Here is a 19,214-nt window from a genome sequence, read left to right as displayed (position 1 = left end):
TGGTGCAGACATTGGTCTCGGACAGAACCTCAGGCTTGCATGGTCCTCGGACTCAAGCTAAAAGGGAAAACCAAGTACTGGTGCAGACATTGGTCTCGGACAGAACCTCAGGCTTGCATGGTCCTCGGACTCAAGCTAAAAGGGAAAACCAAGTACCAATAAAGACACAAGTCTCGGACTCAAGCCTAAGGGAAAAATCAAGTACATAAGATAAAATGCATAAGTCCTGAACAAAACCCAGGTTTTGCAAAGTTCTCGGACTCAGGCTTCTTGGGAAATCAACTGCCCGAATGAAGAAATCTCTCGGCTTAAACACTGGAAAAGGATAAGGCTCGCGTATCATGGAGATGGCGGAATAACCTAATGATCGACGACTTAAGGAGGCCATTCATCCGGTGGGTAACATGTCCTCGGACAGTTACTTTTTACCTCTTATCTAGCACTTAGCCCCCATCTCGGCCAATTTAAGGTAAGCCTAATTTCTCACTGGTCGGATTGTTATGTCAAATAATAGTAATTCTATTAAAGTTGTGGTGGCGTCTTTTTATTAACAAATATTTCAGCCTTAGTTACCATTAATTCAAATGCCATATTGTTGTGCCGAGCAGCGTGTGTAAACTTATAAAACATGAAAATAGAACATGTAAAATAAATGAATAGTAACTTTTATTGATATGGAAAATGGTTACAACGTACAAAGAAGGGCTTAAACAAGCCTATACAAAAATGAACTGTCAAAATAACACTAGCATCCGCAGTACAGATAAGTAAATAATCAGCTGCCTTTTAAACTCGCCTTCAAAGCTTTTCCAATCTCTGCCTCAGTGCCACTCATATCAGGAGACGAACCTTTTTAGAAAAAATAAAGGACAAGGAAGAAGAATTGGAACACATGGAAGCACTTCAACAAGCTCTTGTTGCTGAAGAAAGCAAGGGAAAAAGAAGATGGAGGACATGAGTAGGAAGGAGGAGAAGAAGAGGGAAGCAATGAAAAGAAAGTAAAAGGAGCAAAAGAGGGAGAAGGGGAGCCATATTAGGTATGCTCATGGAAGAGCGAATGGAGATGACAAGGGAGGTTTTTGACTCAGTCACACCGGAAGTGGAGTGTGACGAGTCCCTGCTTCGGATTTTGACTAAAAGAGGGGGGAGGCACATCTTGAGTCTTTGCCATCCTTGCCCCGACCGAGCCATCTTAAGTCTTATTAGGGCATGGCGTTTCTGGAAAAAGAAGGATTCATTCATGGCCGACTACTATGATGGATGTATTATTGGATAAGGAGTAACCAAGCGGAAGAAGTGAACTATAAGAAGGGCCTAAGGGATTCCGATATGAAAGTATCACCTCTGGTTTTCTCTCTTATATAAGGGAGTAAGACGAGGGCACGTAACACGTTCTGATCCCCAAGGAAATCCGTGAATAAATGCGCATCCGTTTCGTTCCCCCACGTTATCAGTAACCGTAAGATTTGGGAGGTCTCGTAAAAGGAAGAAATTAAAGGCGTGCTACGGATAACCAAACGGTATAAGCGCATCACGCGTAAACTGAGGGAAACATCTCGTAGACCGGCGCATTCCTCGGGGAGGTGAAGAGTCGCCAACGTTGATCAAGGGCCGAATTAAATGAGCAGTAATGAAGGCTCGGAGTTACCAAAACCCCCCTCTCCGACCAAGAGGCCGGACAGCAGGGTTTTGAGGGGCTATTGTGGGGTCCAATAATCGACGGGCCAGGCCCGTTTGCTGATGAAGGGTCCAAAGGCCCAAGCCTAAAAAGGTCATGGCCAAAGTTCAAGAATAAGGTGGCCCAATTGGCCCGGAGAAGCGGCCGAGGACAGTGCAGTCCTCGGCTGACCCAAGAAAAAGGGCAGAAAGGTAAAGGGGAGTGCCCGAAGGGGAAATCTAAAATATCTAAGAGAGGCTTCCTTTGCCACCTTCCCTATGCATATCTCTGCGCCTAACAGAGCCTTATCCATGAACTTTATCCACAACTTTCAACGACTTAGGTCTGAGACTGATGGGACAAGTATCAGTCTTGAAAGGGTCGACCCTACACGTGGACGAAGGAAATTGAACGCATGCGAGTATAAAAGAAAAATATGTAACCTAAAGAAGGGGGTCTCCTCCAGTCCCACTAAAAGGAGAAAGGGTTTCAGAGGCAAGTATACTGGAACCATGCATAAATATCTTAACAAAACCACAGCCGGGTAAACATGACTTAGCCTTTCGATCCCACTCTCTACAAATGATATTGTATGGGCCCATTTACGTGCGAACCCAACCCAACTGAGGTTTAACGCAAATCGTGACCCTACAGATTCCATATTGCAATAATTCAATCTTTCAACAACTATGGAGTCAATTAAATTTGGTAATGGTTTGCTCAAGCTTGAGCAAATCATTTTTGGCTTAATTGATACCTCTTCGTGATAAGTTTTATGCATAATGTGAGGTTATGGGCCCCTTTAGTAAGAGATTATGTTGTTTAAGTTTTGTAAAAATTATGTGTGAGTGAAAAAGTGTGTAAAAATACGTATTGTGGTATTTGAACAACATTTTTCATTATTTAAACACTGTTACTAAATAGGCTTATATGTTCAAGATTATCAGTTGTGTAATTTATCAATAAAGATAATGGTTAGATGCAATGCTAGTTGGGTGTGGTTTTCAGTGCCGATGGTTGGGCTATGGGGCCCCATGAATGGAAAGAAAAAAGAAAAGAAAAGAAATTAATTAGCAATAAAACTGTTTTTTAATTAAATTTATTTGAATTTTTTAATTAATTTTTCTATTAAATGTTTGCATTTCTTGTCCATGAACAGACTGGTAACACAAGGTGTCAAGGTATGAGATGGGCATTTATCAAAGTTCAAAGATTTATTATTATTATTATTCAATAGTACAATAATAAGGAGGGGAATTTGAATCTCGGTTCTTCTAATAAAAAAGAGTAGACTATACAATTTAATTACAAAAACTTTTGATAAGGAGTATAATTTCAAATTAGAAGTAACATGATCAATATGATTAAAGGGTGTTTTCGCATTTTTCTCTAATAAAATTACAAAACAACCATAAAAAGTGGATCCATCATATTTTTTCTAGTTATTGGCTTGTGACCCTTTTTTTCTCTCTCCCTCTTCACACTTGTTTGCTTCCCACACAATATTTACAACAATTGGTGTGAGTCAATCTTCAAATTCCTCTTCTCCTTCTCTTCCTCCAACAACAACGAGCTTTATTGTGTCATATCTATAACACTATAAACAAATTGTTATGATTTTAACTTTGAAATATTGCTACATACATATTCTAGGAGCTTCAATGCATGTTGTATGGTTTTGAGGTTGTTCAAGTTGATGCACCATTTGTTCAAACTGGTATATGTATTACCAAATCATCACACAATTTTACTAGCTTAATACCTTGTTTTTCAGCTTATATGTTGCCAATGGCTATATGAGGTATGGTATATGCTCAGGATCTCTGTTATAATTAGGTAAAAAAGGAAGAAGAAAGGTTTACATGTCAAATCTAAACCAAATGAAACCTTGCGATAATAAATAGTGTAATATTAGGTACACAATATTTTTTCATAATTATTAATGTAGGGTCACAATTTGCAGTCCAAGTCCAAAATGTATGGATTATTGGCCCAACGAGCCCAATACAATAAATTTGTAGAGAATGGATCAAAGAACTAGGTCATAATGAGTTGAACAACGTCTCATATTGAATTGCATGACAATCAAACACAAATAAAGGATGTTGATATCAATGGACTTTCAGTCCGAGGAGGTCAGACCTGTATCTAATAATCACTGTTGGATACTAGGATAATTTAGATTGTTATAATATTTTCTCCCCCCCTTCCTTCACTTTCTCATGGAATGTCTCTCTTATTATATAGCTTCCTTTGGGTCATCTTGATCCTACACTTGTTGATCATTTGAACTCCTACTTGAGTACCTGTTCTATCAGACACCTTCTTTGGCTTTCTGTGAGTTGTGGTAGCCAAGGTAGCACTATTCATAGGTCTTTTCCACATAAATGTGGCAAAAAAAGTAGCTGCGATGCATTTAATGTGGTAACAACAGCTTTTCCTAAGATATTTTTTGGGTTTCCTTCCTTCTTATGTGTTCGGGAGGCACGTTCCTACCATGAGAGCTTCTTGGAAAGCTACTCTAATCGTTGGAATACATATAAGGAATGCATACGTCATATTCGATGAGGAATTCCTCCTCAGACCACCTTCCATTTGTTCCTTACTTAAGAGACGTTAAATTGGAACTCTTGACAACTATTCGCCCCTCCTCAGATCATTCAGCGTCCTCGGACAAAACCCAAGGCCTAACCTATTATTTTGGGCTTTTATTTCTACAATAGCCCCTCAAAATTCCGATTTTTCCCTCTCATCCGAGGAGAAAAAGTAGGGTTTTGATTTCTAAGAGATGAAACCAACTGATTCTTTGATTCACACGTGCGGAACTGCGGTTTTACGTGCCTCATAATTGCTACTAACGCTTCATAGTTTACGAGGCATCATTAATTGCTCCAGGCGACGTTATGTTCCCCACATCTGATGGCGAGGCAGCAATCCAACGGCTAACATCTTCCCTAGAAGTTTGAGCGGGAGTATTCCCACTTATCTTCTCCCTCTATATAAAGCCTTGAGAGAACCCATTTTCCCATTTCCTTCAAAATATCTTCAAGTGCTTTACAGAGTTCTAGCGCCTCGCCTCATAAAATGCTTTATACTCTTGAGTCTCCATAGTTATTTCTTGTAAGAAGTCTTCGAAAATTTTCCTGAAAGTTTTCAGAGATTAATATACTTGTTCCTGTAAGTCTTTATCTTTTATACTCTCCTTTTTCTTTTCAGCCTTTCTCCTTGGCCGTTTCGTTTATTTAGATAGGTAGGTTCAAGTACTTAGTAGACTTACCGGTTGGTATGGAGGGCTTTAGGGCCAAGTACCATATCCCATAGGGGGTGGTTTTAGAATATTGTACCCCGGACCGAATACTAACTGACAGGGACATGGGTCAAGTCGTCATTCTTATGATTGCTTTCATAGAGGGAGGAATGCCACTTCCCATGGGTAGGATAACTAGGGACTATTTACTTAACCACAGATTGACCCGTTACTAGTGCGTCCCTAACCTATTTAGGGTCTTGGGCTGCGTAGATGCTCTCAACGAGCAACTGAGTTTAGGGCTTACGTGGCACAATGTGGTTCACATGTATAAGTGCCACAAGCTCGCCGGCATGGGATACTACCTCAAGTCCCGGTCCGAGATCGTCAGGCTGATATCCTGTCTCCCTAAGTTTAATAAGGGCATGAAGGATGACTACCTGATTGTCTCAGAGGAGTGGAGCGACGGTCTTCATTGTCCAACTCGGGCAAGAGATCCAGGTGGGGTACCTTTAGGATCAGTCCCTCTGGAAGGGGATTTAGCCTTTTTTTAGCTTTATTCATTTTTACTTTTGACACTGCATCTTCTTTTGGTGATAATTTCTATTGGTCTGACCATGATCTCCTTCTCGAATGTTTCTGTAGATAAAAATCACATTGCTTCGAGGCTCAGTTTTACCAACGTCCAGGCTCTCAATTACCATCTGAGATTAAAGATATTTGTGAGTGAAGACGGACAGCTGCGGGCCGCTCATTTAATTTTGGACTACGAGCCACTGTCACACATCTTCCAGGATATAGGCCAAGCAATAAGGGCTGGAAGTTCCAGATTGGCTCGGATTGACGTCTCCAAGCTAGGTTTTTTTGGCTCGGAGGGATCTTTCCCCAGTTGCACTGCCACTTCGACAAATTCTTCTTGAAGTAGCGGCAATACCCGAAGAGGAGATTGCCTCGTCTCGTTTATCACTAGAGGAGGAGATAGATAGATTCTATTTTAAGGAATAAAATAATCTGAGAGTTCCTTCAATCAACATCTTGGATGCTGAGGGTGAATCAGATAGGAATTCCAATATTCGTACTCCAATCCTAGTGATCGCCCGTCCAGACAGCTCCTCCGAAGAAGAGGAAGACAGTATGGCTCTGAACAAAGGCAATAAGAGTTTAAGGGAGCTCATGGCTTCCAAGGGCAAGGAGTCAACTTCGAAAGGAGCCTCTAAGTCCCAAATTCCCCTCAATCTTCCCCCTCCTCCTCCTCAGATTTTGTTTGACCTCGACCTGAAGCCAATTGTTCACTTAAAGAAGAAAAGCCACTAAAGGAGCTTGAGGAAGGCTAGGTAGGTCCTCAGAAGGGGACAAATTATCAGAAAGTGGTCCAAGAGCCTTGGGACAAGAGGTCCCAATCCGTGGATAGTTGGGAAGAACAAAATAGGGCTGATGTGCGCATGACACAATGCACATGGAGTCCTCAGCTTGAGGTGGATAGGGCCCCAATTCCTTGGAATGCCTCATACTGAGAATTTCAAAAGGGCCGAGCGGGATATATAGCTGAAGCCCTGGAGTAGCTTCTACTCCTTCCTAAGGATATGGACGCTTACAGGAGCTTTACACAGATGACCTCTTCCTGTCCCTGAAGAGGGACCTTGTTATGGTAAACAATTTATCTACTTATGGACTTAGATGCTAAATCATGCTTTTGTTTTTAACTTATACTATTATTTATTTATTTATTTTTTTGTGGTCTTTGGGCAGATTATTCAACAAGTTTTTGTGGCCAAGGAGTGGTATCGTGACGCTTGTAAACAGTCTGATACTGGGGCACTCACTCGTGCCGATGTTGAGAAGTCATTGGGGGCTATTAAGCAGGAGCAATTTGAGCTGTCCGAGAAGTTAAAGGAGGCAAAACAAGCTCGCTTAAGTGCCGAGGCTGATATGAAAACCGTAGAAAGGCAAGCTGAGGACCAGCACCAGAAGTTGCACTTGACTGAGATAGATCTGGCCACTCAGAGGCAATTGGTCCTAGATCTTAGGGTCGAGTTGCAAAGGGCCAAAAACACACTTCAGTTAGCCAAGGAGGTAGCCGAGGCTGAGAAGCAGCCTTCTTATCAGCTTGGCATGGAGGGGACACAGAAAAGGCTTACTGAAGAGCTTTTAGAGGTGTGCAGAAATTACTGCAACGTGACATGGGATAGCAATCGAAATCATCCTAGTATCCAACAGTGATTATTAGATACAGGCTTGACCTCCTCGGACTGAAAGTCCATTGATATCAACATCCTTTATTTGTATTTGATTGTCATGCAATTCAATATTAGTTGTTGTTCAACTTATTATGACCTAGTTATTTGACCCATTCTTTATAAATTTATTGTATAGAGTTTATTGGGCCAAGAATCCATACATTTTGGGCTTGAGCTGCAAATTGTGACCTTGCAATTAATATTAACATGAATTGTTGTAAACGGAGCAACATCACATTTATTAGGGTTAATCACTAACATCACAATTATTATGTGATTATTTTTATTATATATATAATTTGTTTTTTCGACTTTCAAAAAAATAAAAATTCACACCAGCAAAATAAGTATTAGATGCAAGTACAATTTAGGCCCTTTATCCTTTCAATTTGGGCTAGGCTGCTCAGAGTGGTGTTTTAAAATCATCAAGCCCTTGGCCTAGACCACCTCATATTATATCATCACATCACATAACATCACATCACATACTATATAACAAAAGTTGAGCTTAGAAGTTGTGATTGCGCCAAGTGGCTTCACCAAATTACATAAAATTTTTAAAAAATACATAATTTTTTATTCTTATCTTCTTCTTCTTCTATAATTTCTATGTTGATAAAAATTTTAATTTTATTACCATCCAAATTCTACAACAATTTATTTATTCATATCATATCAAATTATATTTTGTATTTTCGGATAAATAACAGAACAACCATCAGTAAGGTCTTTAAAAAAAAAAAAAAAAAAAAAAAAAAAAAAAAAACAAACGCATACTATTTGATTGATACCTATACAATAGCTATAGGAAACTATTTTTATAATTTTACTATTAACTTTTAATTAATAGTTTTTTTCTATTTGTTTGTAGCAAGTTAGCTTCCATTAAAGTTTAAAGTATTAATATCTATTAGGGAGTACTTAGTAATTTATGTGGCAAGAGATTGTCAATGTTAATTATTCCATCTAAAAGATAGAAGAGATAAGATATTTGATAGATGGAAATGGAAAATTATTATTATTATTATTATTATTTATTTATTTATTAATTTTTTTAAAATTTTAATTAATGATAACTTTTTATTATTAGACTAAGACAACAATTGATTTTAAATATAGGCGAGATTGAACTTAGATATTTTATTCAATCATCATAAACTTTACAAGATAACTGGAACTCATATTATTATTATTTTTTGTTAATAATTCATTTTAGAAAATTTTTGATACTAGGAACTTGGAAGTTGCAGTTGACAGTGAAGTGATGCTTGTAAATTTTGCTTTACAGCTGGGTTGTTACGCCCAAGGAAATAGGTACTGTAGCGGGAATTAATTGAGCTTCAGAGTTAACTTTTTTTTTTTTTTTTTTTTTTTTTTTTTTTTTTTTTTTTTTTTTTTTTTGAGAAAGGAGCTTCAGAGTTACTTCATACTTGAATCAACTTGAGGCGAAAGAATTAGATACAAAGGGAAGCTGTGTTTAAGTTGCGGAGAGAGACAAATGGAAGATAAAAGGAGAATCAAAGAATGGAAAGACTGAAAGAGAGTATGAAGGAGGTTCTGTAAATCGCCGGGTTGATTCGCTCTCCATTCTCTACTGACTGAGTTTCTCTCTCTCTCACACACACACACACACATTTTTCTCGCACTATCCTACTAAAAACAAAAAACCAGAATCTGGGTTGTTTAAGGTTTTTGTCGATTCAGTACCAATTTCTCAATGTTACTGTCTTTTGCTTTACAGTATCTGTAACACTTCGACCCAATTTTTATAATTAAACTATGTGTTTAAGTGGTTAAGTGTTATTAATATTTTAAGCCACTTACTTACAAAGCATTTAATAAATATATTATTTTATAATGTCATTGAATAAGAATTTTAAAGATTGTAAACAATTGAAATGACTATTTGTATTATAGATATATATTTAGCATGTACAAAACTATATTAGGTGGTTAAGTTGTGAGATATATATATATATATATATAGATATATATATATATATATGCAAAGTGATATTATTTTTGTAGAAAAGTAAGTGTGAATGCAAGGAATTATTTTGGTAGAAAAGTAAATGTGAATGCAAAGATTATATATATATATATATATATATATATATATATATATATATAAGTGTGAATGCAAGAAAATTTGGAAGAGTGGGTGGGATATTTGTTTTTCCCTAGCCATACACGTACCCCACCCCTAAAGTCAATTTGACTTATGTTTATTTTGCTGCATCTGAAGTCCAGCAGCTCACTTTCCTCTTTCTCTACTCCTTTCTCCCCTTTCTTTGTTCTTCTTTCCTCTTCCCTTCTTACACGGCAACATCTCTCTTCCTTTCTCACCAAAAATTCTAGTTTCTTTAAAGAAGGAATTAAACAATTAGCCTTAAGGTTTCATCTTCAAAGTGTGTGGGTAAGTAATTAAACCTCATCTGATTTTGTGTATTTGGATAGTATAATTGTTTGCTTACTTTCCCTCTTTGTTCTCTGCTCTGTTTTTGGAAGTTGAAGTGGTGTTTCTGTTTAAGTGATTTGAAGGTTTGATGATATTATGGTTTATTTAATGTTTAATAACATATTTTAGTATGTTAAATATAGGTTTAAAAATACCCAAATTAAATTAAGACCTATTGCTATTTGTTGATGATTTTGTAAGATTATGTACTGAAGCTGTCTCTGTGACAGATTTGATGTTTACTACAAGAAAATTCTATATTAAATCGTATTTTGTGAATTTGGATGCTAGGGATAGTTCCTTTGAAACATAAGACACTTATGGTTGTTATTGAATTGGTCTCACAGCATTTGGATTACTATAAAAATAATGGTTTAATTTATAAGTTGCATGAAATTCTGTCAGGACAGATCTGAGTATACTGTCTTGCGTGATTTTTAGTAAATCATGGGTTTATGTTTTGACTCCGAAATTTTTATGATATATACTGAACATACAGGGGAGTAGTTCTGTAAAATTTCATGACAATTGGATGTGTTTGAGTAGCCCGTTTGTATTTTACAAATGGAGCCTATGCTGCTGGAATAGAACAGTGAATAGTAAGGGACATGCCTAACTTTGTGGATTTAATTATCAAGTTAGGGTGAATTTTTTGAGCTATAATTTGATATGCTTATCTTTTGGTATGTTTCGATCATAGATTAATTTTTTGTAACTTGTTTTGAGGTTTAGTACCCAAAGGAAGGGGTTCTAAACCATGAGACGGTTGTATGTATGAAGCTGTTTTGCCCGACGTGTTGTATGTTATCATATGAATGTATATAGTTACATGATCATGCTTAAAAGATTTTATATTTATGCATGCATTATTGCCCTGACCTTAAAGCACATTTTGAAATAAAGTTAGCTCTTTTAGAGATATGGGATTAATATAAGAATATTGGTTTCTCTAGGATTTTGTACTTGTTGTTGATGAATGTATTTTTGTTTGTGGGAACCTCGTCGAGGTGGGATTAGGACTTCCTTGATTCTAAGAGATAGGCTTTGAGATGAATGTGAAGTTTATGGTAAAGAATTATGGATAGTAATAAACTTTGATTTATGGTTTAGGTGTTACTAGTATCCAAGTCTAAGCTCCTTCGACTTTAGGCTCTCGGTCTCCTCTGCTTTCAGGTAAGGGATAAGTTATATGGGCATTTGGTAAGTCATGAGGTTATTTTAAAGTATATTATGCATTAAAATGTTTTTGATTAGAGATATGGCATGTAATCATTATTCTGACAAAGATATGTTCGTGAGCTTTCGAAAGACTTATGTATATGATTTAAGCATATTGATGCTATTATTGATTTCACGAACATGATGTTTAATGAAAAGAATGGAAGTACTATGATTATGAAATGTTATGCAAAAGAAGAAATTTCAGTATGATGTAAAGTATGAAATGTTTTCGGGTTATGTCCTCTGGTAATCTGAACTCGGCTAGTAGGGGTTAATTACTGGCTTTCCATGGAAATATGTTATCTGTTTGGCCATTTAAAGTAGAGGAAATGGGGCTGCCCGTAACTCTAGGCCATTTAAAGTAGAGGAAATGGGGTTGCCCGTAACTCTAATCTGATTAAGGCCTTCTCCCCAATGTGTACGGACGGCGGGGAGGAACAAAACCTGGAGGGGATGTGCCATCAGGCCTCCCAAAGGGGACAATATCATACACACGGGGGCACCTAAATGTGATGAGGCCTTCTCTGTACAGCTTATCAGATATGGACTAACCAATATGATATGAACAGCTATGTTATGTTATTAATCATGGGAGAATTATTTTGTTTTAATGCATTATGAAAAGTTAAAAGCTCTCATGAAAATAAGAAGTTTCTGATGAAAAGAAAGCTGTTCATTAAAGATAAAGTTTCTGATGAAAGTGCAGGTTATGTTTAAAAGTTATCAGATATCTGTTTTTATGAAACGTTAAGTTTTATTATCATGAAAGTTATAGTATTCTATGAGAAGAAGTTTATAAAGAAAAGTTTTCTTATTAGTCAAGTTGTTTCTAGCTTAATACAAAGTTGTCGATTATTTGATTTAAGTTAAAATAATTATCTTGTAATGAGAATATATGTATGGCGACTTTGTAGGAAGTGAAAGAAGTTTTAATCTGAAAGGTTCTGGTAATATTAACCCGATAAGAAAAGGAGAACAATTATTTTCTATGATGAGCGTATAAGCTATTATTATGAATAGTATAAAATACTATGCATGAAAAGATGTTCTCCTGTTCAAATATTCATAGAACGAAATGATCTGATTTACATGCATCCTTATTGAATTCTCATATATCTTACCTTTACTGAGCTGTGTAGCTCACCCCTTCCACTCTTTCAGTTAGCAGGTTTATTTTGGAGCAGAGGGAGCTTTAGTCGAGTTTTGGGAAGGAGCTGGTTTTAGTTTTATATGCATAGATCCTAAATTATCAATTTGATGTTTAGTTTTGTTGTATTGTGTATTTTAGGATCTAAAGAAAGATGTGTACCTTAAAGTATTAAGAGATGCATTATGTGAAAGTGTGGAAATTAAATGATTGGTGGATTATGTTATATTTTGAGTACAGTATAGATGCTCTGACTATCAAGTGAAAAATGATATCAAGAAGTAAAGAAATAAGAAAATTATTCTGAAACGAAAAAGAGAAGCTTTTGCAAAAGTTTTGTAAAAGTTAAGTTGGTTCTTGTTAATATTAGGTTTAGGCTTGATATTAGCATGCCGGTCATGGTCACAAATCCGGGTAACCGGGTTTGGGGCGTGACAGTATCTTCATGCAATGTCAGACAGCTTATCCTCTGAAGAAGTCTCCAAATCGATGTGTGACTCTCTACCTCCAGAAATCATGACTGATGTTTTCCTACGCTTGCCTGTAAAATCCATCATAACTTGCTCGTGCATCTCCAAAACATGGAAATATCTCATCCAAAACCCCACCTTCATTTCTGTTAAGAATATAAAGTGTGAGAAAGACTGGATAGTCTGTATATTGATGTGTATAATAATGTACAATAGAGAACCCTATATAGGCTAGATATGTGTGCAGTACAAGTAAAAGGAGTAAACTACAAGTACAGTATATTGGGCTAAGCCCAATGGGCTAAACTAGTTTAAGCTATACACTAACATCCCCCCTCAAACTCGAGGTGGCAAGGAGGAAGCCAATTGGAGTTTGGATATAAGATCTCGAAGACGACCAGGCGGGTGAGTCTTGGTAAAGATATTAGCAGGCTGGTCAGCAGAGGAGATGAAGAATAACTTGAGATTTCCTTTCTTAAGATGCTGGCGAGTGATGTGGCAGTCGATCTCAATATGCTTAGTGCGTTCATGGAAGACATCATTATGAGCAATGTATATAGCACTACGATTGTCACAATAAAGAGGAGTGGCAGTGGGCTGTGGAGCATCCATGTCAACCAAGAGCCAGCGAAGCCAAATAAGCTCACAAGTGGTGTCGGCAAGGGCACGATACTCAGCCTCAGTACTAGAACGGGAAACCATATCCTGCTTCTTGCTGCGCCACGAGACCAGAGAAGTACCTAACAGGAAACAAAAACCTGTGATAGAGCATCGATCAGTCGGATCACCTGCCCAGTCAGCATCTGAATAAGCATGAAGCTCGAGAGAAGATCGAGAGGAGTAATGCAAACCATGATAAAGTGTGTCTTTGACATATTAGAGAATCCGAAGAACAGCAGCATAGTGGACAGAACGAGGTGCATTCATGAACTTACTAACCATACCCACGGCATGTGAAATATCCGGACGAGTAACAGTGAGATAGATCAAACTGCCAACCAACTGACGATAGCGAGTAGCATCGGATATAGGTTCACCGTCCAAGGGTGTGAGCTTTGCATTGTATTCCAAAGGAGTGGAAACAGTCTTGTTATTAGTGACACCGGCTTTGGAGAGAAGATCAGAAGCATATTTAGCCTGGGAAAGATAGTATCCATCAGAGGATGAGGTAACCTTAAGCCCAAGAAAATAGCTGAGAGTGCCCAGATCTTTCATCTCAAAATGCTGACTAAGGAAGTTCCGAAGAGAGCGGATACCTGCAGAATCATCTCCAGTAATAATCATATCATCAACATAAAGAAGAATAAGAGTGATACCAGTAGAGGATCTTCGAACAAAGAGAGCAGTGTCATAAGGACTCGAAGTGAAACCCTGCTGAGCAACAACTGAGCTAAACTTTTCAAACCAAGCTCGAGGAGCCTGCTTGAGGCCATAAAGAGCACGGCGAAGGTGGCAAACTTGATTGCCTGAGTGTGGATAGCCAGGGGGTGGTTGCATGTACACTTCTTCATGGAGGTCTCCATTAAGGAAAGCATTCTTCACATCCATTTGATAAAGAGGCCAACGACGAACAGCAGCCACAGCAATGAGACATCTAACAGATGTAAGACGAGCAACAGGAGCAAATGTTTCCTCATAGTCAATATCATACTCTTGAGTAAAGCCCTTGGCAACTAGACGAGCCTTGTATCGTTCAACAGATCCATCAGCCTTGGTCTTGATCTTGTAAACCCACCTACAACCTACTACAGACTGACCAGGAGGCAAATCAACCATATCCCAAGTGTGATTCTTATGAAGGGCATCTAGTTCTTCATTCATAGCTTGCTGCCAAAGAGGGTCAGTATGAGCCTCACGATAGGTGTGAGGTTCATAGAGAGTGGCAAGAGCAAAAGAGCAATGATAATCAGTGAGATAAGGGGGAGGAATGCTTACCCGAGTGGAACGATGAAGTTCAGGACCAATAGGAGACTCAGGAGAGGGTAGTGCCACAGGATCCAAGACAGGCGGGTCATATGCCGGAGACAGAACCGGAGATGAGTCGTTTGGAGAGGCAGTCGATGCTGAAGAATCCTCCCCAAGTTCAGGATAGAGAGGGAGGAAAAGATCAGTAAAAATGGGAGACTCTGAGGAAGAAGATGTAGGAAACTGCTGAAGACTCATGAAAGGACGATGTTCCCAAAACTCAACATGACGGGAGACACGAAGGCGATGAGAAATGGGATCATAGCAGCGAAACCCTTTTTGAGACACACCATAACCAAGGAAACAACAGAGACGAGTACGAGATTAGAGTTTTGTTCGTTCATGAGGAGGAAGAGAGACAAAGCAAGCACAACCAAAAACCCGAAGAGAGGAGTAGTCAGGAGTTTGACCATAGAGAAGCTTAAATGGTGATTTGTTGTGTGTAGTTGGTGAAGGAATACGATTAATAGTGTGCACAGCAGTGAGTGCGGCCTCACCCCAAAATCGCTCAGGAAGAGAGGCAGAAATGAGAAGGGTGCGGACAACATCAAGAATGTGACGATGTTTTCGTTCTGCATGACCATTTTGTTGAGAGGTGTAAGGACAAGACCGCTGAGGAAGAGTACCATGTCTGTCTAAAAAGGATAGGAAAGATTTATCATTATATTCTTGAGCATTATCTGATCGAAAGACTTTAACAGTGCGATTGAATTGTGTTTCAATCATTTTATGAAATGTTTGGTAAATAGACACAAGTTCAGACCTATGGTGAAGCAGATAAATCCAAGTATACCGAGAAAAATCATCCACAAATATGACAAAATATTTAGATCCCCCCTCAGTGGGAATAGGTGCAGGACCCCAAATATAAGAATGTATAAGATCAAAAGGGGCAGAAGAAAAGGAGTCACTTTTATTAAATGACAATTTTGTTTGTTTGCCAAAATGACAGGAAGTACAATCAAATTTTGAAAACTGAACTGAACCTAAATGACCTTGAGAAGCTAACAATTGAAGACGAGATAAGGATGGATGACCAAGGCGAGCATGCCATAGATCAGGTGAGGAGATGGCAGTGGTAGCAGTTGCAGAAACAACTTGTGAAGGAATCTTCAAGTCATGAACCTCAAACATCCGACCAACCTTACGGCCTGTCCCAAGCACTTGACCCGTCCGGGGATCCTGCACATCCACACCATGATTAGTAAATAGAAGATCTACGCCTAATTCGCAAAGTTGACCAACAGAAAGCAAATTGAGGGATAACTTTGGAATATGAAAAGTGTCACTAAGGGATAAACAAGGAGAAGAGATTGTTCCTTTATGACTAACAGGCATAGGAGTTCCATCAGCAGTGTAAATGGTGATTGGATGTTCTAAGGGTGCCTTATCAGAAAATTGGGATTCATCAGGAGTCATATGGTTACAACATGCAGTATCAAAAAACCAAAGTTGTTTACCTGAGGTGATAGAAAGGGCAGTGGAAGTGCGGGATAAAACCTGTTGAACAACTGCCTCAATATCAGCCGTAGTAAGTGAGGAAGCCAAAGATGGACCTGTAGGAACCGATGGATCTGAAGGACATACAGCAGCTGCCTGAGGAAGAGAAGCTTTATTCTGCTCTTGCACAAATTTCTGTAGCTTACGACAAACAGAGATGTCATGGCCTTTGGCACGGCAAAACTTGCAGTGAGCACCTTTGGAAGACTGAGAGGTGGGACGCCCAGAGTTTATTCGCGGAGGAGCAGTGAATGCAGCAATGGGAGGCTGTGGGGAGGGTGTAGCCAAGACATGATCAGATGATGTCATGTGATAAGTAGGCCGATGATTCTCCTCAGAAATAAGCTCCTTTACTGCAGCATCAAGAGAAGGAGTAGGAGACCGGCTAAGTAGAGAAGCCCTAGTAGGCTCAAAATCCTCACGTAAACCCATCATGAAGTGCATAAATCTACGGCGATCCCGATATTTGACAAAGAGCTCAATGTCCTTAGAACACACCAGTGGAGGATCTGTAGCAGAGAGTTGTTCCCACATAGTAGAAGTCTGAGAATAAAAATCAGAAATAGACTGACCTGTCTCTTGGCGCATTTGATAAAGTTTCGATTCAATGTGAAACTCCAAGCTTGAATCATTAGTGCAGTTATAACGATCGGCCAAAAATTTCCAAACAGCCTCAGCAGTTTCAAGACGAGGAAGAAGATTATGAATGGAGGGAATAGAGGTATTGATAAACCAAGATAAGATCTTACTCTGAATACTCTCCCATTCTTCTAGACGTTCTTCATAATCATCTGTTGTAACAGCAGTTTTGGAAGACTCTTCAGCAGCTGTGGCTTTGGACTTAGGGTTTGGTACTGGCTTAGGAATTGAACCAGTCACATATCTCCACAGTTTACGACCCTTGAGAAAGACGGTTATATTCTGAGACCATGCATGATAGCTAGTAGGACCATCCAATATGATGGTGATAGGACGTATGATATCTCGTTCACTTTGTTGAGCCATAATGAAGAAAATGACCAAAAAGTGAGATTTAGATACCTCAAATGCAGAAACGGAGCCCAAAATCAGAATCTACGCAAAAAACTGAGCAAGACAGGTCCTGTTGAAAAATTTTGACTTGGTCAACGGTCAAAGTCAACGGCCAAGTCAAAGTCAACGGTCAGGTCTGGTCTAGTCAACGAATGACGTGTGCTGACATGGCAGGGTGACATCACACTAGGGCTGACGTGGCAGTTCGTGAAACGAAGCTGGCGCGTGGGGCGCGTGGAGGACGTCTGTATTGGTGCGTGGGGCGCGTGAGTGAGAGTGACGGCGCGTGCAGCGCGTGCTCGTGAGGTAGAAACTTTAGGCGGCGCATGGAGGCGCGTGTGAAGTGTTTTCTAGCCGTTCTTGGTTAGGTTTTGCTCGGGATTGTCTGTTCTGTCACTCAATGCCTTTGCTTTGACAGTTGGATGAGCAGAACAATGAGATCCGAGAGTTGCTGGGACTGTGGGCGCGGTGACTCGCTTCTGACAGTGGCTACTGGATGAAGGCGAGGGCAGCGGAAGAACGTCGGAGATGTCCACAGGAACCAGAAAGTCAGAGGATTGGCTCTGATACCATGTTAAGAATATAAAGTGTGAGAAAGACTGAATAGTCTGTATATTGATGTGTATAATAATGTACAATAGAAAGCCTTATATAGGCTAGATATGTGTGCAGTACAAGTAAAAGGAGTAAACTACAAGTACAGTATATTGGGCTAAGCCCAATGGGCTAAACTAGTCTAAGCTATACACTAACAATTTCCAACCATCTCCACCACTCCAACAACAACAACCACCCCCTACTCCTCTTCAGACTAAGGGTGTGTTTGGATAGAACTTAGGGCACGTTTGGTAGACTATAATAAACACTGTAATGTAATAGATATTCCTATGGCATAACTATTCGGTTGTTTGATTATATTTTTATTACAATGAATAGTTATTCCTTATGTTTAGCTATTCTTCAAAATGAGGAATAACTATTCCTTATCAAAAGTATTGAATATCTATTCCTTCACCTTATGTAATAACTAATTTCCTAAAAAGCCATTAGTTGCCATATCTTCAAAAGGAAAGAAAATAAATTTTCCTTGTTGTTAATTATTAGCTCTATTTTGAACACCCTAAAATAAGTGTATTTTAGGAAATTTGACTTTAAAATGATTTAATTACACATTCTTTTTATACTCTACTAAATTGTGGATGCATATTGAGATTTCTATTCTTAAATGGTCACCAAACTAATGAATAGTAATACTTATTACATTCCAACTTAATGTATTCCTTGTAATACTTATTCTTATTCCTATGTAATAATCATTACAGTGTACCAAACGTGCCCTTATTTTGCTGAAACTGAAAATTGAAAACACTGTAGCAAAATAATTTTTAAATGTGTGAATAGTACCGTGGGACCCATTTTTAATAAAAAAGTTGCTGAAAAGTGTAATATGTGGGTCCATAAACAGTACACATATGCACTGTTCACAATGGAAAGTCAATATTTGCGGTTACTGTTCAATGAACAGTGCATGAACAGTAACCGCATTACTCCAAAACGCGTGAAAAAAAAAAAAAAAAAAAAAGCAGCAAGACAGACGCAAACACAGGTTCAGTTGAATCCAAACATACATTTTGTCGAGGAGTACACCAGGTTTGATTGCGACCCTTTTCGGGTAGTGGGTACTTGTAATGGCCTCATCTTCCTTGCTGATGATTTATATGGGCACTGTTATATTATCTATAACCCTTGTGTTAGAAAGTTTGTCAAGCTTCCTAAACCCAATATCAACTATTCCTCACATGGCGGCTACAAAGCCTCTTGGTTTGGATTTGATTCCAAAACCAATGACTATAAGGTGGTGAGGTTTGTGACTCTTGAACAAAGAGTCCAAAAGGGTAAGGTGGAGGTTTACTCAACTCTCCACTGGAAAATGGCGAATGGTTACTGCTTTGCCTCTTATAGCTGTTGCACTTGATCATGATTCGAGTGCTTTTGTCAATGGAGCTTTGAGGAAGACTAGGAACAAACTTTTTTTTTTTTGTTATGGTGTTTGATTTGGGGGAAGAGGTTTTCCGTGAGATAGCGCTACCGAAACCTTGGATGAGCGCATATATTTCAGCGTATGGGAATTCCCTTGCCCTGTTGCAATTTTCTAATCACTTTCTCAGACTCAGTATATGGGTGATGAAAGACTATGCGGATGCATCATCATGGACCAAAATTATAACTTTGCCTGATGAAGGTCTCATAGAGGGCATACCAAGGTTACATTTTATACTG

At 38.7% G+C, this 19,214-nt stretch overlaps 2 protein-coding genes across 6 annotated transcripts in view; both read left to right on the top strand.

Moving 5' to 3' along the window:
* Positions 1 to 19,214, top strand: part of LOC126706154 (F-box protein CPR1-like) — a 44,794-nt gene that overhangs the window by 10,393 nt on the left and 15,187 nt on the right. The window contains exon 1 of one of the 5 annotated variants that reach the window (XR_007648533.1): positions 18,386 to 18,797. The exons of the other annotated variants lie outside the window; for them this stretch is intronic. The gene's annotated coding sequence lies outside the window, so the exon portion shown is untranslated. Of the gene's footprint in view, positions 1 to 18,385; positions 18,798 to 19,214 lie in introns of those variants that run through there. 5 annotated transcript variants of the gene reach the window in all.
* LOC126706152 (pentatricopeptide repeat-containing protein At1g77360, mitochondrial-like) overlaps positions 1 to 19,214 on the top strand; it is a 62,701-nt gene that overhangs the window by 36,235 nt on the left and 7,252 nt on the right. The window lies entirely within an intron of this gene.

The sequence above is a fragment of the Quercus robur genome, chromosome 11 (assembly GCF_932294415.1).
Source record: "Quercus robur chromosome 11, dhQueRobu3.1, whole genome shotgun sequence".
Taxonomy (NCBI): Eukaryota; Viridiplantae; Streptophyta; class Magnoliopsida; order Fagales; family Fagaceae; genus Quercus; species Quercus robur.
This window is presented reverse-complemented; position numbering and strand designations above follow the sequence as displayed.